At 44.9% G+C, this 24,443-nt stretch overlaps 1 long non-coding RNA gene across 2 annotated transcripts in view; it reads left to right on the forward strand.

Moving 5' to 3' along the window:
• The first annotated feature begins 879 nt into the window (after positions 1 to 879).
• LOC137301798 (uncharacterized) overlaps positions 880 to 24,443 on the forward strand; it is a 34,330-nt gene continuing 10,766 nt past the window's right edge. Inside the window, exons 1-3 of one of the 2 annotated variants that reach the window (XR_010958360.1) lie at positions 880 to 1,095; positions 18,641 to 18,778; positions 20,919 to 20,985. This is a non-coding gene — a long non-coding RNA (uncharacterized lncRNA). Of the gene's footprint in view, positions 1,096 to 15,475; positions 15,798 to 18,640; positions 18,779 to 20,918; positions 20,986 to 24,443 lie in introns of those variants that run through there. The other variant, XR_010958362.1, reaches the window with a different exon arrangement.

Here is a 24,443-nt window from a genome sequence, read left to right on the forward strand (position 1 = left end):
GCCTCTGAAACACGCCATGGAAACGGAGGCGAGTTGCAGCCGGCAACCATTTGGATATTTAAACCAGTGATTGACACGTGAATAAAAGGTGAGTTTTTGTAGCAGAAACAGTTCTCTCAGAAAAACCTTTGGCTGGGAGTTCTTCGTGTTTGGACTGAGATTTCTTTGTTCACACTCAGAATTCTTGTGTGCACATATATTTACCTACATTTTGGAGCTCCTCAAACTAACACCATTAGGATGGGGGGTGCAATGGATTTATTCAGCAGTACATCTGCAGCAGGCACGGCGCACGGAGTTGCAGCTCCGTAAGACAGAGGTGCACCACAGAACCTGTAGAAGAGCAGAGAGGGGACCAACAGAGGGGCCGACGTCGCAGGAGGTACTACCCTCTTGAGAGGGTCTACAAGCAGAGGCTGAGCTTCCTGTACCTCTCTGTGGAGCAGTGCCTATGAAGAATCAGATTGAGTCGCCAAGTGGTCGCAGACATCTGCTGGCTCCTTCATGCAGATGGGCCTGGTGGCCATGCATTGCCCGTTGCAGTTAAAGTCACCAGTGCTCTCAATTTCTTCGCCTCCGGATCCTTCCAGGGCGCCACCGGTGACATTGCCAGGATCTCTCAGTCGTCTGTCCATAAGTGTATACGATAGGTCACAGATGGCTGCCAGGGCATCTGACTATGTCAACTTCCCCATTGACGACATCAGCCAGACTAAGAGGGCAGTGGGTTTCCACTCTCTGGCTGACTTCCCACAGGTACAGGGTGCAATTGATTGCACAAACATCACAATCTGAGGACCTCCACATGAGCCAGGACTGTTCATCAACCGAAAGGGAAATCACTATCAATGTGCAGCTGGTTTGCGACCACTGGAAGAGGTTTCTGCAGGAGTGTGCCAAATTCCCTGGCAGCTGCCATGATTCCTTCGTTCTGCGCAAATCCAACATCCCAGCCCTCTTCCACGCACAAAACAGACTTAAGGGCTGGCTCCTTGGAGACAAGGGATACCCCCTGCAGACGTGGCTCATGACACCTCTGAGAAACCCCACCAACGAGGCACAGCAGCGGTAAAATGACAGTCGCATCACCACCAGGTATGTCACTGAACAAGTCATAGAAATGCTCAAGATGTGCTTCAGGTGCCTGGATAGATCTGGGGGAGCCAGTACGCACTAGCAACAGTGTGTAGAATAATAGTCATGTGTTGCGTCCTGCACAACATCACTCAACAGAGAGAGTTACCGGTTGATGAGGGCCAATGCATTCATGAAGTAGCCTCACCTGCCATCAACATTGAAGACGACGAGGAGGAGGAGGAGGGGGACGATGGGCGAACCATCGGCAGAGAAGCGTCTCACCTGGCTGCTCGTCATGCCAGGGAGTCACTCATATTTGATAGATCCTCATAGGGAGATCTGCAAAGTGACTATAGTCAAGTATGCAGGCCACCTTTTTAAAAATTCGTTCATGGGATGTGGGCGTCGCTGGCGAGGCCGGCATTTATTGCCCATCCCTAATTGCCCTTGAGAAGGTGGTGGTGAGCCTTCTTCAACTGCTGCAGTCCGTGTGGTGAAGGTTCTCCCACAGTGCTGTTAGGAAGGGAGTTCCAAGATTTTGACCCAGCGACGATGAAGGAACGGCAATATATTTCCAAGTCGGGATGGTGTGTGACTTGGAGGGGAACGTGCAGGTGGTGTTGTTCCCATGTGCCTGCTGCTCTTGTCCTTCTAGCTGGTAGAGGTCGCGGGTTTGGGAGGTGCTGTCGAAGAAGCTTTGGCGAGTTGCTGCAGTGCATCCTGTGGATGGTACACACTGTAGCCACTGTGCGCCGGTGGTGAAGGGAGTGAATGTTTAGGGTGGTGGATGGAGTGCCAATCAAGCGGGCTGCTTTGTCCTGGTTGGTGTCGAGCTTCTTGAGTGTTGTTGGAGCTGCACTCATCCAGGCAAATGGAGAGTATTCCATCACACTCCTGACTTATGCCTTGTAGATGGTGGAACGGCTTTGGGGAGTCAGGAGGTGAGTCACTTGCCACAGAATACCCAGCCTCTGACCTGCTCTTGTAGCCTCAGTATTTATATGACTGGTCCAGTTAAGTTTCTGGTCAATGGTGACCCCCAGGATGTTGATGGTGGGGGATTCGGCGATGGTAATGCCGTTGAATGTCAAGGGGAGGCGGGTAGATTCTCTCTTATTGGAAATGGTCATTGCCTGACACGAATGTTACTTGCCACTTATGAGCCCAAGCCTAGATGTTGTCCAGGTCTTGCTGCATGCGGGCTCGGACTGCTTCATTATTTGAGGGGTTGCGAATGGAACTAAACACTGTGCAATCATCAGCGAACATCCCCATTTCTGACCTTATGATGGACGGAAGGTCATTGATGAAGCAGCTGAAGATGGTTGGGCCTAGGACACTGCCCTGAGGAACTCCTGCAGCAATGTCCTGGGGCTGAGATGATTGGCCTCCAACAACCACTACCATCTTCCTTTGTGCTAGGTATGACTCCAGCCACTGGAGAGTTTTCCCCCTGATTCTCATTGACTTCAATTTTACTAGGCCTCCTTGGTGCTACACTCGGTCAAATGCTGCCTTGATGTCAAGGGCAGTCACCCTCACCTCACCTCTGGAATTCAGCTCTTTTGTCCACGTTTGGACTAAGGCTGTAATGACCACCACCATCACCACCTCCCCCCCCACCCCGCAACCCCCACAGGTTGCACAAAACAGTCCTACACACAAACCATTATAAATGCACCCAATGGTTGACATCAAGTTTCGCTGTTCATGATGAAGCACATGAAAGGGTGCTTTCACAAAAGGGACTCAAGAATGGGCGAGACGTGGCAGTGGTGGTGAGAATCATAACATTTAATTTGAATTTAACAAAACCAAATATAAATAAATAACATGACAGTCTGTCAGACATCCTTGTGCATACCCTTGGAGGTTACAAAATCTTCCACTTCGTCGTCCTACAGCTTCTATGTGGTGCATCCCCTGTGGCTGCAGCAGAGGTAGTGGCAGATTGCTCAGATTCATGCCAGGACTGTTTAGATGCTTTCAGCCTATGACTTCTGGGTTTTGGCCCCTCCAAAGACTGATCCACCTGCACTTGTGCAGAGGCAGACTCGGCCACCTGGAGAGGAGGCAGCATTGCGGGTATTGGTTGAGGAGGGGCAACAGGTGAGTCATGGGAGCGCATTAAGTGGCGTCCCCACTTCCATGTCCCCTTTCGCCATCAGCCCTCTCCTGGGCCAGGCCCACATCACTCCTACCATTCTGCTGGACAACAGTTTGGAGGACATGTATGATGCCTTGTAAGGCCAGTGCTAATGGATCCATCTCCCTGTTTAAGGCGGCAGAATGTTGTTCACCCTGAGTCCGAACGGCCATTGTCAGGGCCTGAGTGGACTCATTTGTGAGCCGTACTTGAAGCTCAATGAAGGCTGCCATTCTCTCCATTGCAGACATTCCCGCACTTACCTGCGCCACCAGTCCACTAGTGCTGGAGGTGGATTCCTCCACTCTTTGTCAATGTGGAGACTGAGTGTGGCAAGTCTTCCAGTATGTTGCAAAGGTGCATCTGTTCCTCTATTGTTCTCATTTTCAAGGATGGCCCCCGGGGTTCAGCATCTGTGCCAAGTTGAGCAGAGCTTGGAGAGGAGTGCGCCCACTGATGTGGACTCTCCGCCACTGCCCCTGTCACCAGTGTCTGCTCATGCTCACTTGTGTGTGGTGACTCAACAGATGACACCCAACTATCTCTTTAATAGGACCCTCCAAGGTGTATGTATCAGCTCTGGTGCATGGCTTGCTATAATGTGACGATGCGCCCTCAGAGGCATGGAACTCCTCTGAGGAATCACCCTCGTCCACTTCTTCAGTCCGTGATGCCCCTGGAAGAGAACATACAGCAATATTAAGAATCATCGCCGAAGTAATGTTGCGACGAGCATACTGAGGTGTGCAACAGGTCAATCATTATTAACATCAATCCATGTTGTGTGTGAGGAATGTTAAAGTTCTGTCACCAGACGTGTGCGGGATGCCAGTCTCGGCATCCCCGACAGCCAGGCACTCCACTGTACAACTTATCTCCAAGGCCTCCTCCTCTGCCTCTGTGAGGGCCACTATTTGTGGAGGCCCCCCTCCAGTCCTCGCCCTCTCTCTTGCATTTTGCGCTCTCTTCTCCTGCAAGGGGAGAAAGTACAGACGTGTGATTGAGTGACAGTGACGTGGTCACTCAATGGATGCATTGAATGATAGAATCATAGAAAGGTTACAGCATGGAAGGAGGCCATTCGGCCCATCAAGTCCGCGCCGGCTCTATGCAAGAGCAACCCAGCTAGTCCCACTCCACCTGCCCTATCCCCCTAGCCCTGCAAATTTTTTCCTTGCTTTGGGTCAGGATGACAATGAAGCAGATGCATCAGAGGGTGACTATCAGACAGATTGATCACATTGCATAAGGATTGGGGTGAGTAGGAGAGGTGGGTGCACAAATGGGGAGGTGAAGAAGTGCACAGAAAGTGAAGGCATCTTGACACTGAGCCTTAAGTGGGTGTGAGGAGTGATGTGATGGAGTAGGCTTTGCAGGGAAGTGAGAGAGTAGGGGGGGGGGGTGCAAAGTTCACCATAGAAGGTAGGTGAATCAGTAACTGCACTCACTTTTCCTGACCTGGTTAGGTCATTGAATCTCTTTCTGCACTGCAGCCATGACCGTGCTCCTGCTGTTTACCTCCAGCCACGCCTTCTTTGTGACAGAATCAAGTTTCCTCCTCCTGTCCGGTGGATATAGGACCTCCCTCCTGTTTCCCACTGCACCCAGTAATGTCTCCAGGTCGGCGCCTGAGAACCTGGGAGCTGGCTTGGCTCTGGGACATTCCTTACTCATTTTTGCCTCCTTTCTCCTTCAAAATACATTGTTGGAGTGGCCCTTTAAATAGTGGCCTTTAAAGTGTCATGTGGGTGCACAGTACGCCCGCGGCGCAGCTTGAGGATGCCAAACCCGGAAATTCGTTTAAGTGGCTTCAATTGAGTCCCGATCGCTCAGGACCATGCAAGACCATTTTTTCCGGGTTTCCCCACCCACTTATTGACCCCCCCCCCCCCCCACTGAGGTCCGCCTCATAGTTAAAATTTAGGGCTTAGGTCTTGAAATTATGCAGTGCGATACTAGTGTACAAATGTTTATGCATTTGTCTGAAGTTGCTCCCCCTGCAGTGGTGTTAACCAGTTTAACATAAATAGGTTAACGTATCCACTAAAACAGAGAGGAAATTTAGATGAATGCATTAAAAAGTTCGGCCCTGAAATTCCGTGTGGGTTCTATTAGTCTTCCATCATAACACCAGTGTGATACCAGTAGAGCCCCCAAGTAAATGGTGTAAACAGATTGGGGCTCTGCCGGGCTCCCACCAGAGTTACGGCTAAGTTACTGAATGTCAGGGCAATATACTCTAGTATTAAACAGCATAATTTTGGGGAGTTAAAGCCTAGAATTTCATTTTTTCTTACATAACAGTAAATTGGTATTAAAATTACTGACAGATGGACAGTTAGTTGCAATGTAGCTTGACCCCAGCCTTATAACTGCATAATATACTTTAGCACTGTGAATTGTTTACCCCATCCATTCTTATACACTTTCTGAATGAGATTGCTAATTTGGGCCACATTTGGTGCACTATTGTGTTTTGGTACTATGCTCACTAGGAACTAAGTTTAGACTGTCTAAACTCAATTCACATAGGACCATTACAATCAACAGAGAGAAGAGACTTTCATCCCATCAGTTTGGATTCAAATCTGAGTTCCAGAGAAGAAAGGACAGTGTGTTATCTGACTTATAATTTACGTCCTTTTTAAAAAAAATTAGTTTACTCCCTACTAATCTAGAGAGGAGAAGGAGGTAGCTTTGGGGTTTATATATGTGCCCCACACCCCCGCTCCCAGGGTGGGAGCAGGTATGGCCTGCTGTGGTTTGTGTTCATCCACTTTCTGTTAATTAATGGGTGTGGGGAAAGTGAGATATGCTGCATTGTGTGGGCATGTACGCATGTTATTGAGATTCTGATAGTCTTAGAGGGTTGTGAGGAGGGGTTGATGTAAATACAAGATGGTTTCCTCCACTCACTGGTGTAGCCTAGATTTTGAACTTCAGAATCAGATTTGGATTTGGAGGATTTGAATTTTAACTCATTGGTTCAGAGGTCGAAATGCTGAGTACTTCGACCTTAATGTGTTTATTGTGGATCTCAGCTAATCAAGATTTGTTTTGGCATAGCACAAAACTATGAGCATCATGGACCTGAGTAAGTTAAACTATGAATGTAGGTAAACCTTCATCATTGTCACTCGATTCTGTAAAATTTAAATTCCAGTAAATTTTGTACATTTTGTTGTTGCCTCTGATCTTTCTGACTTCACAGTAGCAGCAACGAAAATGTTGTGCAACTGTTTTGAGTCTGAAAATGGTTTCTCAGCCATTCATTTATGTCTGCCTGGAATCTATTATCTTTTTAAAAAAAATCAACCTTGTAATTCCCAGTTCACTTCCATCTTATTTATCCATGGTAACCTTAGACATGTTTACAAGACTCTGTTATTGGGCATAAGATAGCTTACAAATGGATGGATGCACAGAATAAATCAAAAGAACCAGGCAAGCATTACTTAGAAATCTATTTTGTTTACTCTGAGTGTCTGCTGAGCTCCTGATTTTAAAACAATATATGTAGCACAAACAGATGGATCTCCTAACCTAATGATTTTCACAAGCTGTAGAGGGTTCAAATTACAACTTTAACCTCAAAGTTTCTAATTTTGGGCATTTTTTTATGCTGGTGACATCACTGGAGGTCCTTGCTTACACCTGATTCTGCTGACAAGCTCTTCGATGGAAGTCCTTCCATGGGTCAGTAAACTGCAAGATTTGATTGTTCATAAAATTTCAAACGTACCAGTGTCAGTGGCAAAACAAAGTACAAAACAAATTGCGTATTCAAATTTTTAACATATTGAGAAAAAAGGCCAATTAAATAAATAAGGTGCTAGACATCGGTTAGCACAGACCTGTAAACTTTTTATGATTAAATCCTTGAACTAAAAATGGATACAGCTGTGCAAGCCTGCTGCAGGCACAGCAGCTGTCAGCCGATCCTTGATTAGCAGTGGTGTTGGTTATGGAGGAACGTGGGCCTTGCACTGTTTGGTGAAGCACATGTGAAATACTGGGGGCCAAGTGCTTCTTTTCTTCAAGTGTGAATGGTTCTGACAAAGGATCCCACCTGAAGCTTTAAGTTGTCTCTTTTAGGTTCTGACTGATCTATATTTCTACTTCCAATATTCACGATATTTCCTTTTTCCTCCGAATTGATTGGGAGGACTGTAGATGAGAGGATTTTGACAATATCTTTGTTGGGAACTTCATCTGTTTGAAATTAGGCACATCATTATGTGACATTGTTGACAGTCCTGTAAAGGGACGACAATGATCTCTGTGTGACTGTAACATCAACAACTTACATCTATATAGCTCTTTTAATAAGAAAAATCTCCCAAAGTGCTTCACAGAGGCATAAGGAAAAAAAAGAATACCGAGTCAAAGAAGAAGGGGTGACTAAAAGTTTGGTAAAAGAAGTGGGTTTTAAGAAGGGTCTTACAGGAGGAGAGGGATGTGAAGAGGTGAGGTTTAACCACAAGGATGAGAATTTAAAATTTAAGGCATTGGAAGTGGGAGGAGAATGGGATGGTAGCAAGTGTACAGAGTTTGTGGTGGGGGCCAAAGTCAGCGGCTTCGGTTTTACCAATGTTTAACTTTGTGGATTATCAGGACTGGACGTTGGACAGTTGTCTGACAACACAGAGTCAGTCGGGGTGATGAGAGAGGTAATGGAGAGATAAAGCCGGGTATCGTCAGCGTACATATGGAAGCTGACCCAATGTCTGTGGATGATGTTGCCAAGAGGCAGGATATAGATGAGGTAGAGGAGGGAGCCAAGGATAGACCTTTGATGGTTCCGGAGGTAATGGCACAGGGGTGGGAGAAAAGCATTGCTGGAGATGCTCTGGCTACGATTTGATAGGTAAGAGTGGAACCAAGCAGGGGTAGACCCATGGAGCTGGACAATGGATGAAAGGCATCGGAGCAGGATAGTGTGGTCAACAGTGTCAAATGGTACACAGAGATTAAGGAAGACGAGGAGAGATAGTGCAATGCAGTTATAGTCACAGAGAATGTCATTTGTGACTTTGGTTAAGGTTGTTTCAGTGCTGTGGCAGGGATGGAAGCCTGGTTGGAAAGAGTCAAACAGGGAGTTGCAGCAAAGATGAGCATGGATTTAGGAGGCAACAACATGTTCAATGATTTTGAAGAGGAAAGAGACATTGGAGATGGAGTGGTAGTGTGCAAGGACAGAGGGGGTCAATGGTGGTTTTTTTGAGGAAGGGGTGATGATGGCCATTTTAAAGTGGGGGGGGGGATAGTCCCTGAGGCCAGGGAACCATTTGCAATGTCAGCTAGCATAGGGGCCAGGAAGGGAATTTGGTTGGTCACCAGCTTAGTGGTATGGGGACTAGGGAGCAGGAAGTGGATCTCATGAACAAAATGAGCTCAGAGATTAATGAGGGGAGGTGGCAGAGAAGCTAGAGAAAAAAGTGGGAAACCTGGGGGAAGGTTTGGCTTAGTGGGAAAGAGGAAGTGGGGGAAGCAGCAAGGCAGCTGAAGGGAAGTTCTCAACCTTCGTGAGAAAGAAGTCCATGAGCACCTTGCACTTGGTGTTGCAGCTGAGTGTGGAGGGGGCAGAGGAGAGGGGTTTAAGGAGATTGTTGGTAGGGGAGAAAGAAGCCGGGGTTATCTTTGCATTCCAGGATCATCCTGGAAAGTGAGGCCTGATAGTGTTTGATGTGGTCCAGCCAAATCTAGTGATGGATGGCCAAACCAGTTATGCATCAGATACATTCCAGTCTGTGCCCCATAGCCTTGAGGGAGAGAGATGGGGACCATACCAGGCAACAATCGGGATGGGAGAGAGTAAAGGTTTTGCTAGGAACAAGGGCATCAAAGGTGGAGAAGAGAGAGTGATTTAGAAAATTGACAGCTACAGAAGTATCCTGGTGAATGTAGGGTCAAAGGCCAGGCAGTTGGGAGATTGAAAGTGCAGTTGTAAATTGAGGGAGATTTTTCAAAGGATGGATGCAGAAGGAAGTGGAGTTTGAAGGGGGCAGGAGGTGTCTGTGGTGAGGCATATCGAACACTATTTAATAGAGACAAATGGAAAATCCCAAGTACTGTTTCAAGTTACTTTAGTAGAACTTGTATGTAGCCAAATTCAAACCTGTTCAGGCTGATGGATACATTAGATTACCTCTCCTGTTAACAAACGGCAATTTGCACAAAGTGATTAAATATTCTGCTGATCTGTAACTTTTTAAAATCAAATCTGGCAGGTATTTGACAATGTATGGAACTGTTACAAAGTAAAATTGACGGGGTGAAATTGGATAGCGTCGGCCTGCCGGCGCGAACTGGCTCAGGGAACATGCCTGCGCCAGAACGGGTAGGCCCAGGTACACTCGATATTGGGCTTCGGCCTCGTTTAAATTAAACCGGCAACCTGCAGGTGTCTGCTGCACATCCCCAGGCAGCTTGCTGGTGAAGTGGATTTAAATCTCGGGCTGCTGTGTCACCGGCAGTGGCCCTCAGGTAATTCCTGGAATTCCTTGGGGGGGGGGGGGGGGCGGGGGGTAGGAAGAAGGCAATCGGGAGTGGGCTGAACGGGGGCTGACAACAGTCTTCGGGACTGCTGTGGAGCTGGGAGGAATGCTCCTTTACATTTTAAAAAACTTCCCTTTCCGGTGGGGGCCTCTAGCGGTCCCATTAGGACTGCTGGTTAGGCCGCATATAGACTTAGTCATCCTAAACGCAGCAGTCCCCGATGCCAGCTGTGTACAGGGCGGGCCAATTTCGAGTAGGGATCCTGAAACAGCCTTTACCAATATAGTGGGCGACACACCTCCGGTGCGGACACCACGCATTGTTTTGGATGCTTTGGCGCCCATTTTATGCCTGTAAAACGGACGCAGCTTCAACGAATTTACAGGCTGACATCTTTAAAATGAGTGAACTTTTTCATTTCACTTTAACAGTTCGTAGGCATTTTAACTGGGGTTTGGGCAATGCATCCAATATTAAGGTGGGAAAGACAAAAGACCATTTAGCTGAGTCAGTTTGGCATGTTGGTTAAGGTTACTCTCATAGGTGTCCTTTGATACTTTCAAATATCTCAGTCTCTTCCTGGGCAGCCTGATGGTTCAGGGATGATTACGTATCAACCTAATAAAAATTTATTTTCTCATTTTTTACACCCATCTTTCAGCATGTGCCCGTGCCACATCATGCGAGGACAGGAAGGTGGCATACTTCCAGGCTTCTGCCATTATTACTCTGTAACCAGACACCATGGTCCCGATATTTACGGGGAGGCGGGGAGGGAGTGGGGGGTGGGGGTGGTGGTTGTAACGGAAATGCGGGGAACGCGGAGGTCCTGCCGAATTTAACGGCAGGACCTCATTTGAATTTTTTTGCTCCCAGCCAGCAGCCAGCCAGATTGAGAGGCTGGTTGGCAGTCGGGAGGGAAGGCCTACGCTAGAAGGCCGCAGCCGGGAGCGGAGCGGAGAGGAGGGAGGGAGTTAGGGAGAGATCATGGAGGGAGGTGGGGGAAAGAGATCGGTTGGGGGGGGAAAGAGATCACGGGGATGGGGAAGAAATCGCGAGGGGACGGAGAGATCGCAGGTCGGCCTGGAGATTTGGGAGGGGGGGGTTTTGGATCGCGAGGAGACAGGCCGATCACGGCAGGTTAGCATGGGTGAACATAGGAACAGGATTGGGCCATTTTGCCCCTCGAGCCTGTTCCGCTATTCAATATGATCACGGCTGATCTGTGACCTAACTCCATATACCCGCCTTAGCCCCATTTCCCTTAATACCTTTGGTTAACAAAAATCTATGAATCTCAGATTTAAAATTAACAATTGAACTAGATCAACTACCATTTGCAGAAGAGTTTTCCAAACTTCTACCACCCTTTGCATGTAGAAGTGTTTCCTAACTTCACTTCTGAAAGTCCTGGCTCTAATTTTTAGGCTACGTCCCCTAGTCCTAGACTCAACAATCAGCGGAAATAGTTTCTCTCAATCTACCATATCAGTTCTCCTTAATATCTTGAAAACTTCGATCAAATCATCCCTGAATCTTCTAAATTCCAGGGAATACAACCCTAGTTTGTGTAATCTCTCCTCGTAATTTAACCCTTGGAGTCCTGGTATCAGTGTAGTAAATCTACGCTGCACTCCCTCAAAAGGCCAAAAAGGTTCGGTGACCAGAACGGAACACAGTACTCCAGGTGTGATCTAACCAGGGCTTTGTATAACTGTGGCTTAATTTCTATCCCCTTGTATTCTAGTTCTCTAGATATAAAGGCCAGCGTTCCATTAGCCTTTTTGATTATTTGCTGTACCTGTCCATTACATTTTAATGATCTATGTACATATGTACTTGGACCCCTCAGCCGTTAAATATAAAATCTGAGGCATGCAGCCTCATTAACATGTTTAAATTACCGACCTTCCTCTTGAGAACAGGTTACTCGCCCGGCCCCCAACCAGCCTCCATTAAAATCGGAAGTGGGCACCCTGGGGTCGGGTTTCAGATTTTTGAAATTTTAACCAAGCCCCTCATCACTGTCCCAACTGTTGTGGGGGGTTAAACCCCCCCCCCCCCCCCCCAGGTTTGTGAAATAGGCATTAGGTTGATTTGTGCTTCGGTTTCTCAGTGGGGAAAGCACCAATTTTTCTTTGCTATCTCCACTTCCAGTCACCCCCCACCCCACTGCTCCTCCTGACTAGTTGCCAGACTAAGGTTAGGAACTCACCTGTGGTGAAATTGTGTCCAATCCGACCATTTGGTGCTACACCAGAGGCACAGTCTAATCACCTTTGTACTTCAAATATGTTTAAATTAAATCTAAATACCCACCCCACCTAATAATGATGTTATGATTTATCATAATGACTTTCAATATGTAAAACATGATAAGTCATTAATCCCTTTTTTTATAGCTCAGTCTTTAAGTGCAATTAGTTGCAACAGCTTCTCATGGGAGAAATAAAAGACTGTTGGAACCATCACATGCGAGCAATGTAAAACACGGGGCTCTTCCCTCCCCCTGCTTTTGTTGAAAGTCCTTGTTCATATTCTAGAAGGACTTAACTCAACTGATGGATTGGTATCTAAGGTATCCAATCAAATGTATTCTGTACAGACAGAGGAAATGCAACATTGCCTTGTGGCTGTAAAAGCAGTTGGACAAATTGAGACCTGAGGGGTACCACAGTATTTTTTTGTGGCTTATTATAAGGTAAGGGAATTATTGGACACCTCCAGCTGCCGTTAATCAGACATGGAGTCTGACTGGAGCCAAGGAAGGGGCCTGTGGGTGTATTCAGCTAAGTGCTGGGGAAATGCAATGAGACAGAGACAAATGTTTTTTAGCCTAACAGTGCTAAACCATGTACTTTCACAGTCTTAACATGCATGTTAAAATTGATTTAGTCCATTTACCCCCACTGTCTACTCAACTATTTGGTTTGCAGACTGACAGTTTTATATTTTTATGTGTTTTTCCGTTCAATCATTACTCGCAGCATATTCAAGTAAACAAGATTCTCAGCAAAGGCCAACCATCTTAAATTGTTTCATTTTCACTGCATGCATGACATTTATGAGCAGCACAAACAGTGTTACTATTGTAGCACACTGGCTTACTTACAATATTGTAATAATCCATCTCCACTGCAATCTCTGCATGTACAATAGATTGAAGTTTGCACATTGCATGTACCATCAGAATGGAAATGTAAGAGAAGCATTTATAAGTGTTAAAAAGGAGAAATGTTCGGAGATAAAATTTTATGAAACAGTACGGAGTTTCAATCTCAGAAGTGCTTTTATGATTATGCACAGATTGTATTACAAAGCCTTAAAGCACGGAAAGTAGATATGTACCTGGCACACAGGGCTCCCGGTTTTTTTAACCAAACATACCCTGTATAATTTGAAACATCTTCCTGTGCACTGTCAAAAACAGCCTTATAAATAGTATGGAAGCATTGCAATTGTAGGACCATTCTGCAAAATAATAAATGAATATGTTCTGTTTCACATCTTATTATTCACAGTTAAGTTATGCTGAAAGTCACCATCCTAACGGACTGTTCCCGAGTTGGAGTGCTCACATCTGCCAAGACAGGGCTGTCATGTGCCAGCTGTGGGCGGGTGGGATGGAGTAGAAAAAACTTTAAGCTGGGTTTTCCTGTGCATGCAGGAATTTCTGTGGTATCTGGGAGTCCTGTCAGCTTTGAATAATGAGCAACATTTGGAGCTACATCACTGAAAATTTGTATGACATCAAGGAATAAAACTAGTAATTAGTATCTTCTAGTCAGTTCTAGGCACACAAGCTGCTGTTGATTTACTCTGAGGCTGTATTAGTGCTGGTTGTCAGGCAGTAAAAGCTTTTCATGCATTTTTTTTCTGCAATGTCTCTAAACATATATGGTGGGAGGGGTAGTATCTAAGATGCCTTATCAACTATTGTTTTTTAGTTTTTTAATAGCTTAGAGCTTATTCTTCTCATTAGCTGGCAATCTGCTTGTCCTTTCAGCTGAAAGGGAGGGGGTGATAGCCATTCTGGCAGGTAGTCCAGGATGGCTACTATTCCTCCCACCCATAACCTTTTAATTGAGAACAACTGTGGTGGGTTTTCCAGGATCAGTATTACAAGCACCCCACCTCCATCCTGACCTTTTAGTTAAAGTGTCTAAAAAAAAGTTATATTTTTATCTCTTTTTCTGATGCCAGCTTAATATGTGCTGATATTTTAGGAACTAGCCACTGATGCAAAGTCAAAGCACTGAAAACTAAATTTTAGTTCTACAGATAGCACAACTCTTAGAACATATCATTGAGACACTTTTGAAGGGGCTATACTAGATGGAATCATGGTGGCTTAATGTCTCCTATCCAGATTTGGTTTTGGTTCTCAGTTTTCATCCCTTCTATCCTGAATGTGGTGACTTGTGCTTAACTGCTATTCAAACTCCCATACTTTCCACCAGGGGGGTCACTGGATGGTGGTAAGAAGCAGGAACCCAGGCCAGTAATTCCTCAATCAGCCCAGGAATGCTGAGACCAATTGTAGCTCACCTGTCCCTGGCGGCCTGAGGTCAGTTAATTCAACACACACCAAGGACTGAACCTGGAAGTGTTTGGTTTGTATGGTTCAGTAGCACACCACACAGTTCATGCAGCCACTGAGCTATTGGGAGGAATCACAGTGGGGAGTGCTGGCCACTTGGAGTACATCTCAAGAAATCACATGTGCACAGACCATGATTTTCTATCCATAATGATAGCAAATCGCAGGCTGTGTGCACACAGATTCTCAAGCTATGTGTCGCTCCCTGCTCTTATGTGACTGCATACCAAAAATAGTGGGGAACCAAGGGGCAAATGAGAGTGAGGAACTTAAAACAATTAATATCAGTAAAGAAAAAGTACTAGACAAACTAATGGGACTAAATGCCGACAAATCCCCTGGACCTGATGGCCTACAACCTAGGGTTCTAAAAGAGGTAGATGCATAGTTTGTAATCTTCCAAAATTCCCCAGATTCTAGAACGGTCCCAGTAGATTGGAAAGTCGCAAATGTAACACCGCTATTCAAGAAAGGAGGGAGAGAAAACAGGGAACTACAGGCCAGTTAGCCTGACATCAGTTGTCAGAAAAATGCTGGAATCCATTATTAAGGAAGTAGTGAAGGGTTCTCAAAATTCCCACATTTTTCATATCATCAACAAGGATATGACTTTTGGACTTTTATGGCAGAGGACCCAACTGCTGGGTTAAGTGTAGAACCCTGCAGACAGGAGGCTAGGCCCATGAGGGCCTGGGACTGGACATGCCCGGGCTTGTTGAATGCAGTGTGGATATTGCCTGAAACCAGACAACGAGAGGAGACAGAATACGCATTCTTCCCTTTAAAACAATCAACCCAGAGAAAGACTTCATCTTACACGAAACTAAAGCCCATCAAAATCTTGCATAAATAATCGTTACTAACTACTAAGGCGGGAAGGCAGCAATCAATGCAATTATGCAAACCCATCAATACTTCACATATACAATAGATTTCAGTTCAAGACTAGTTACAGGGACAGGAAGACAACGATAAACATTATGCGAGCCCATTAAAAACAACGAGACAACAATCACCTGAAGAAGCCCACCATAATCAGACAAAGAACTAACCTTGATTTGGATTCAGATAAGAAATTTGAAAAACAGTATAACTGGGCCACCAGTTACGAAGGGGCAGGGTGAGCAGCTTCTAAGCAGAGGTTGAAGCAGAGTTTAAGCAGGGAGAGGTAGCTGAGCCAAGCGGAGGAAGGAGATCCGGAGGTTCGCAGGCCCGCAGGCAACATCACGGCGAGGGGCACGGCGTGGCAGGCTCAACCGAAGACAACAAGGCCGCAACCGCAGCCCTCCACGAAGATCGCCCACCCACAACCGCGCCTTACCGCATCAGCGGACTCCACCCAACTGAAGAACCTTCACAGATTCCACTGACCAGGACCACATGGGGACGGCAGGCCCCAGAGGACACAAAGAGAGTACCCCAAAACTGCAACCGGCTTACCTGGCTGGATTTCGAACTGTCAAGGAACCCTTGTTGGTGAGCATGATCCCTGACCTCTCCTAGTTCAATTTAGTTAGGTTTTGGGGGTGGGACAAGGGTAAGGGGATTAGTAGCTTGATTTTCCCTCGTTATGCCGTGTGTTCCCCATTCTTAATTAAGTGTACTTTGTAGGTCTGTATAATCTCAGTGTAATCCTAATGTTATAAGTTCATTTGTGACTTCAATAAACCCAGTTTTTTTCTTGCACCAAAACCAGTTGTCTGCTGCACTTTGTCACAACCCCCAAATAAGTCCAAGGTCTAGAACCCAGGGAGTGGGAGCGAGTCGGACTGCTCAGAAGTCAGAGGGGAAGCTGACACACACCACCACCCCCTAAAGTAGCAATAGGGCACTTAGAAAATCATAATACGATCAGGCAGAGTCAACATGGTTTTATGAAAGGGAAATCATGTTTAACAAATTTATTAGAGTTCTTTGAGGATGTAACTAGCAGGGTAGATAAAGGGGAACCAATGGATGCAGTATATTTGGATTTCTAAAAGGCATTCGATAAGGTGCCACATAAAAGGTTGCTACACGAGATAAGGGCTCATGGGGTTGGGGGTAATATATTAGCATGGATAAAGGATTGGTTAATGGATAGAAAACAGAAAGTAGGGATAAACGGGTTGTTTTCGGGTTGGCAGGCTGTAACTAGTGGGGTGCAGCAAGGATCAGTGCTGGAGCCTCAGCTATTTGCAATCTATGTTAATAACTTAGATGAAAGGACCGAGTGTAATATATCCAAGTTTGCTGACGATACGAAAGTAGATGGGAAAGTAAGCTGTGAGGAGGACGCAAAGAGTCTGCAAAGGGATATAGACAGGTTAAATGATTGGCCATGAAGGTGGCAGATGGAGTATAATGTGGGGAAATGTGAGGTTATTCACTTTTGTAGGAAAAATAGAAAAACAGAGTGTATTTTAAATGGTGAGAAACTATTAAATATTGGCGTTCAGAGAGATCTGGGTGTCCTCGTATAAGCGACCTGTCGGTCGCTTGCCATTTTAATTCTCCATCCCGCTCCCACTCTGACCTCTCTGTCCTCGGCCTCCTACACTGTTCCAATGAAGCTCAACGGAAGCTCAAGGACAGCACCTCATCTTTCAATTAGGCACTTTACAACCTTCTGGACTCAACATTGATTTCAATAACTTCAGATCATAACCACTGCTCCCATTTTTTCGCACAGCAGGTGCTGGTAATGGTTCTGCTGTTGCCATTTACAGCTCCTCTAGACCCATCTTTTGATTCTTTACTTGTCCCATTACCACTGTCCTTGCCTTGCACCATCATCCTTTTTGTCATTTAATTGCTCCTGTCCTCCACCCTATCACAGATCTTCCCTTTTGTTCTTTCCTCCCCTCCTCTTCCTCCCCCCTTTCCCTGGCTCTGTACTTGCTTAAAACTGTCAAATCTTTAACTTCTTCCAGTTCTGACGAAACATTAACGTCCTGTAACGTTAACTTTGTTTCTTTCTCCACAGATGCTGCTTGACTTGCTGAATATTTCCAGCATTTTCTGTTTTTATTTCAGATTTTCAGCATCTGCAGTATTTTGCTGTTTATGTTAATGTTTTCTCTGGCTAATGCCAAAAGATTACTCAATACCGCTGAATACTGAAAATATTTGGGAGTAAATTTTGCCATACTCCACATCATCAGTGGTGCGTTGCATGCAATAGGTGAGGATTGCAAAATCGCTGCTGCACAGCCTGCAACTTTTGTCCATTGCATGTGAGGTCCCACCCCATCGGAGCAGGATCTTCGAAAATGTACCCCTAAAATTATCCTTTAATATCTTCCGTTCCCTATTTGACCGTTTTGCTATATTTGCATTATCCCTGCCTAATTTATGTTCAGCCAGAATCTTTGCTCACATATAATCATCAAAACATGAACGCCCTCATCCTCATAATATATATAAATTCACCGGTCCTGCATTCCCAGCGCGAACTGAACTTCAAGGGAGTGTAGATCAATGAATTGGCACTACAGTGTTGTAGCCCTATCCCTGACCCACACTCAAATCGAGCTCCTTGAAATCAATGAATTTACTCTGTTCAGTAAATGAATTCCTGTCACGTTTCAAGATTTTTTGATCATATTTCTACAGAAATGATTTGGAAATTACAGTTACTTTTAATGTCTTTTTGTAGCGAAATCCATTTTTGCACATTTTTTTAAAAAGGCACCTAGATGAAAGGTGATTACTATGCTAAATGGAAGCTATTTTCTCCAGAGACTAAATGGAAAGCGACTTGCTAGCTTGTCTGGGTAATTGAAAAACACTTCACACTTATTGTGTTGGAAAGTCTTTTTATTTATGCCTGTAAAGAGGGAGATAAATAAAGAGCTATGAATGCAGGTAATTTCCTTAGGGATTCTCCTGATTCACCGCCACAAACTCCATTTACAGCCAATCAGGAGAACCCACGAGGAAATTCCCGCTGTGAGACATAAGCAGCGAGGCTGTTTGAAACAGGGAGGCTGTGAGGGCAGCCGAGTTTGCTGAAGGGAAAACTGTGAGGTTTTTCACTGAGGCAAAGAGGGTAGCAAAGTTGCAGGATAGTTCCTCTCCAAGCTCATGATCAGTGTCTTTCTGCTCTTGTTATAACTTGCCCCTTTTTTCACTCACACATATGTAGGCCTACACACACTTGGACAAACATCATACATAAGCATTCATTTTATGAGTGAGCCGATCTGGCATTCATAGACTGTCCGATGGTAGCTCGCATACATAAAATTGGCCCTATCGTATCTTGCAATGCAAGCTCTGTTTGAAAGTATGTCTTGGAGCCACCATTCTAACACATGTTCCTTTTCTGTCATTGTCAGCCTACCAACAGGACAGCATCTCAGAACATCCTGCAGCCCGTTCATCAATGTTTACAAACACCAGCACAGCTACACACATCCCAAAGAAAACAGCTAGCGGGTTTAAGGACGTAGCATGGGATGAGTTACAGTGCGCAGGTGAGGAGGAGCAAGTGGTGATGGCAGAGGAGTAGCTGCCCAGATGGCTACATGTCTGCCATCAATAACCTCTGTACTTGGGGAACTGTAGCATTGTGATGAAATTGGGAAACAATGACATGTTCCTGCTCCATTCACGGGAAAATGAAAAGAAACTGCTGATCACGTTAACCAAAGTTTGATACATGTGTGGGTAACACATTGGCTGTTGCTGCAAATGATCCCTATGCTAGCCTGGAAGGAGATGTTAAGAGTGGTGGTGACATTTGTTGCATTAGCAGTGCTGTGCCTATGGTGCAGGTTGGCTGGAGGTGGCCTTGCTGCAGATGGCACACCTCTGCAACTGGCTTGGTGCTAATGTGGAATTGTAAAGGCTGTTGTTCCTGATCAGGGCCAGATAGGTAGGCCAGGGCCTGAATGTACAATTAGTAGCATAATGGCAGATGTGGGCATTGTAAATCTGGTGCCTGCTGATCTCCCTGGCATGTCTTCCTTAATCTTTAACCACTTCAACCATGAAATACTGGCCCAGATTTTCCTGTAATGCCCGAGGTCGGCGACGTACACTGTAAATGTAGTTGTCTAGCATGACAATCTTGCCGTCAATAAGTTCCTCCATATTTTCCTGCAAATCTAACTAGAATATGCGCTGCGAGGAGGATAATGAATCAGAAGCCGCGTGGCCATTTTTGTCCCAGCGATTTGAGGAATATATAAAAAGGATGCCAATGTACTTTATGCAAAGCCGAAGTATGGCGCTCATCAAAATTGCTACCCCACCAGGCTGATCTCTCCTCGGTGGGACTGGTTGGCCTGAATCCGTTTAGATTTAGTCATGAATTTGAGTACAGAGATTCCATGTTGAGCCTGTTCTCTAGCCTCAGATCGGCCCATGTTTAATCGTGCGAATAATTTAAAACAAATATGATCTTCAGCTATAATTCATGCCACTGCCAGGTCACTTGGACCATTGCTTTTAAGTCTAAGTGGCAGCAGAGGGAAAACTGGTGAGAATCCAGCAAAATCGCAATTGCAATTGTTTTCAGTGGGGGGCGGAACTATGAAAACGAGTTCCCAATGAGGGTTTATCGACGAGGGGTGACTGTAGAGCGGCAGGAATATATGGAGTGCTTTAAGTACTGGCGTAAGTCATTTACTCCATAATTTCCTCTTCCTTTTGCACCATTCAACGGTCCCAACAATGTTCATATGCCATCATGATGGTGCAAGTGTCCAGGAAAATCTGGGCCACTATATTTGGGATGCTTTAAACACAAACCCATCATTAATTTTATTTGATTTGTACAACCAGCATGGGAATGCAGCTTACAGTTAAATGCGCTGTCAGTCACTGAGCGACAATAAAAGCTTGTATTAGAGATTTTCATATCCCCTCTATTTACACTTTTCCTGTTCTTCTTTTGTTTTACCATTTATTAATGTATGTCATTTCCTTATTCCTCCTCCCAAAATGTATCACCTCACATTTCTCTGCATTAAATTTCTTCACACATCTACATGCCAATCTACTGTCTATGTCCACCTGAAGTCATAAACAGTCCTCTTCACAGTTAATCGTGCTCCCTATGTTTTGCTGTCTGCAAATTTTGATATTGTGCCCCATACCCAAGTCTAGATAATTTACATGTATGTTATAAAGAGCAATGGTCCCACCACTGGCTCCTCAGGGACATCATTGTTTCTATCCTCCAGGTTGAAAAACATCTATTGACCACTACAGTGTGTTTTCTGTCCTTTAACCAACTTCTTTTCCATTCGGGTACAGTCCCTTTATGTTGCACGTTATCAAAGACCTTTTGTAAATTCATATGGACAATATCTATGACATTTCATTTATCAACACATTGTGTTTTTTCCTTAAAGAACTCTATTAAATTTGTTAGACCAGACTTGCCTTTTCTGATTTCATGCTGGCTTTAAGTACTGGCGTAAGTCATTTACTCCATAATTTCCTCTTCCTTTTGCACCATTTTGCACCTTTTGCATGATAAGTAACCCATTTCTTTCTGGGTGAGTATTAATTTTATCTAATATTATGGCCTCTAGAAGCTTACCCATTACCAATGTTAGGCTTACTCGTCTATAATTACCTTTTTTTTATCCCTTTCTTTTTGAACAGCTGTGTTACTTTGGCAACACCCGAATCCTCTGGAAGAACATTCCTTTGCTATTTCCTATTAATGAAGGTGATTCCGAAAGCTTGATTGTTTAAAATCTGTATTTAAAATGTTTTTACACAGACACACTCATGAAAAAGTGAAATGTGGTCCATGTTTTGCAGCTTTATACCCTACTGTTACTAAAAAAAATAAGGTTTCTAAACTGGTTTCATGAAAAATGAATAATAATGCATTAAGGCAGAACAAAAGCATTGCTTTCAGAGAAGGTAGCACTGACTTGAACCAGCCAATTATACAGAAGTGTGTAAGTTCGGCGTGGGTGTCAGATGCTGCCCCAAAGACCCTAGTAAAGACAGTACATAAAACATCGAAGATAAGTAGGTGGTTTTTAGCTGTCCTCTGTGTGCACAAGGGTCAGTGCACTTTACCCAGTGGCTCAGTTCTGCATGTTTCACATGTTACTTGAGCTGCTCCTTGTTAAAGAAAAAACAACAAACTCTGGAAGGGGTGATGGAGAGGGCTGAGGATCCATTTTCATCCCTACTGCTTTGGTAGCACAACATGACAAATATATATTTTTTCTTAAACTGAAGCCTGTCATGATCTGTTTCCACAATAGGCTACAATCATTTTCTGTCAGCTATTTACTCACTTTAGGAAGTGAAAGTGGAATATTTCAGTATTATATTATATTTGTGAAGATTTTACAATCTTTCTGACCAAATTATGCAAAACTGACCAGTTCTTGCATCTTTGTCATATGATATGAACTGTGAATTGTATGTTTGTTTCAGTAACACTTCTGTACCTTTTATGTTATTGAAGCACTGGGGCTTCAAACTTACAATCACCCCACAAAGATTGATTAGGAAGTTTCAAGTCTCTTGTTTGAGCAAAGTGTTTCTTGCACTTGGAGGATCTTTAAATACTTATTACAATTTATATCATAATGGACTGCAAAGCTAATTAGAGGAAAGTCAATCAATACTAAGTAAATCTACTCTTTTGTTTTGTTACCTGTTCAAAGTCAGCAAGCATCTAGAATTTCTGGAAGTTTTGTTCCCAGCATCAGACAATTAGAGGAGGCGTGAAATGCTGACATAATAATCCAGTGAGGTAGTGATGAGTTGGCAGGTACAAGAGTCCCCTTTCTTTCAAGCCTGAGAATTCAGAAAGGCAAATAGCTATGTGTAGTGAGAAATGCTTGGATATGGAAAAGTTAAAGTTAATCTGCGTCACCATTAGTGGAAATCTTGCTAAACAAGATCAATGTGGTGAGAGCCTTAAAGACAATACCTCAAGCTGGATGATCTGGAAATAGATGTTGGTAGCTAGGTCTGCACAATGAATATTCTAATACATTGTACCATCTTTCAACTTTAGAGTTTGCCTTGGGTATTTCATTTCCTGTTTTTTGACATGGTGTAACATCCAGAGGAAGGAGCTTTAAATCAAGAGCTGGCCAACCAGGCATTTGAGATAACATTGCTTTCAGGTCATAGCATTATTTGGTTTAGAATATGAAAAGCTTTTGGTATTAAAATAAATGACCAACCTAAGTAGGGGGGTGGGATAGCGATACTAATTAAAGGCAACATAATGGCAATAGAAAAAGGGGACATAAGTAACATTAAGATAGAAACAGAATCCATATGGATTGAGACAAAGGATAAGAAGGGATCAATCACGTTAATAGGTATATTCTACAGACCACCTAATAGTGGAAGGGAAGTGGAGGATGAAATATGTAGACAAATCTATGAAATGAGTAAAAAGCATTGAATAATAATCATGGGAGATTTCAACTATCCCCAAATAAACTGGCAAGAAGAGGTAGGGAAGGGGGGAAAAGGGAATAGAGTTTTTACAGTGTGTACAGGACTCCTTTCTTACCCAATATGTGAGAAGCCCAGCAAGAGAGGAATCACTGCTTGATCTAGTAATGGGAAATGAAACGGAGCAGGTAAGAGAAGTAAGCATAGGGGAACATCTAGGCAATAGCGATCATAACATAATAAGATTTAAAATAATGATTGAGGAAAACATAAGTAAGTCAAAGGGCAAAGTAATAGATTGGAAAAAACTAATTTTGAGGGGATGAGAATGGAACTAGGGAAGGCAAACTGGAAAAAAAATTGAGAGACAAGGGGATAGAACAGCAATGAGAAATATTTAAAATGATGATCAATAGAATTCAAGAGAAATATATTCCTCTAAAAAGCAAGAACATACTAGCCAATAATGAAACACCATGGGCCCGATGTTAGCAGGGCTGCGGGTTCTCGGCGGAGGGGCTATCGGGCGCGTGGGTAACGTGCCCTGTGAAATTAGTCAGCTTCACGCGCGATTGTAGCATCCAATCCACTAATTGGATCCACTTACCTGCTCCTCCGGGTTCCCCACTGCTGATCTGCGCGTCGGGCGGGCTGCGCATGTGCAGTAAGATCGGTCAGCTGGAGGAGCTCTATTTAAAGGGGCAGTCCTCCACTGACAGATGCTGCAACAAATAGAAAAAATCACAGCACGGAGCAGCCCAGGGGGAAGGCTGCTCCCAGTTTAATGATGCCTCACTCCAGGTATCAATACATGGGATGAGGAGGAGGGGGAGGACAGAGATCTTCCTCCCGGCGGGTGGGAGGAAGCGGCCTGCCTCTGCCACCAGGAAGGCCTGGCTCGAGGTGGCAGAGAAGGTCACCAGTGCAACCAACATATCTCCCACCTGCATACAGTGCAGGAGGCGCTCCAATGACCTCAGTAGGTCAGCTAAAGTGAGTACACGTACTCTTTCCCCTACACTCCGTCTGCCACAGCACTGCCCCCACCCCACATCTCCTTCAGCACTGCCAACACTTCTCTGTCACATCACCCCTCATACCCACTCAAACCTCATCCTCATCTTACCTGCACCTACTCACCTCGCCAGTACTCATCCCACCACTACCACTCAACCCAATCCTCATACAATCTCATGGCTCTATCTCATACTCACCCTCTCGTGCATCTCTTTCACGGCCAGCCTCACTCAACCTGCCACTACCTGTGCTGCAGCCACAGGGCATGCATCACATATGTGCAGTAGGCAGCGTAAGGCAATCGTGTCGTGAGCATGAAGGGGATGCACAAGGGTGTTTGAGGGTTTGTCATGGTTGTTACTTATATTGAATTTCTGACCAACTCACATTACATATTATATTGGCACCACTACTGCCATGTCTTCGCGAATCTTGTCTGGTTTGTGCAATAATGCCCTCTCCTGAGGATCACTATGAGGACCCACAACTGATGCCACCCATTGTGTCACTGCAGAGTGGGTGTAGGTGTATTTGCAGGGCTCTTTTGCGCAGAAGACTGAGAGACATCGGCGATGTCCCCGGTGGCACCCTGGAAGGATGCGGAGGAGAAGTTGTTGAGGGCAGTGATGACTTTGACAGCGACAGGTAAGAAGATGGTGCTCGGGCCAGCCGGGAGCAGCTCGGCATGAAAGAGGCAGCAGATGTCCACGACTACATGTCGAGTGACTCTGA

This window comes from Heptranchias perlo, chromosome 1 (assembly GCF_035084215.1).
Source record: "Heptranchias perlo isolate sHepPer1 chromosome 1, sHepPer1.hap1, whole genome shotgun sequence".
NCBI lineage: Eukaryota > Metazoa > Chordata > Chondrichthyes > Hexanchiformes > Hexanchidae > Heptranchias > Heptranchias perlo.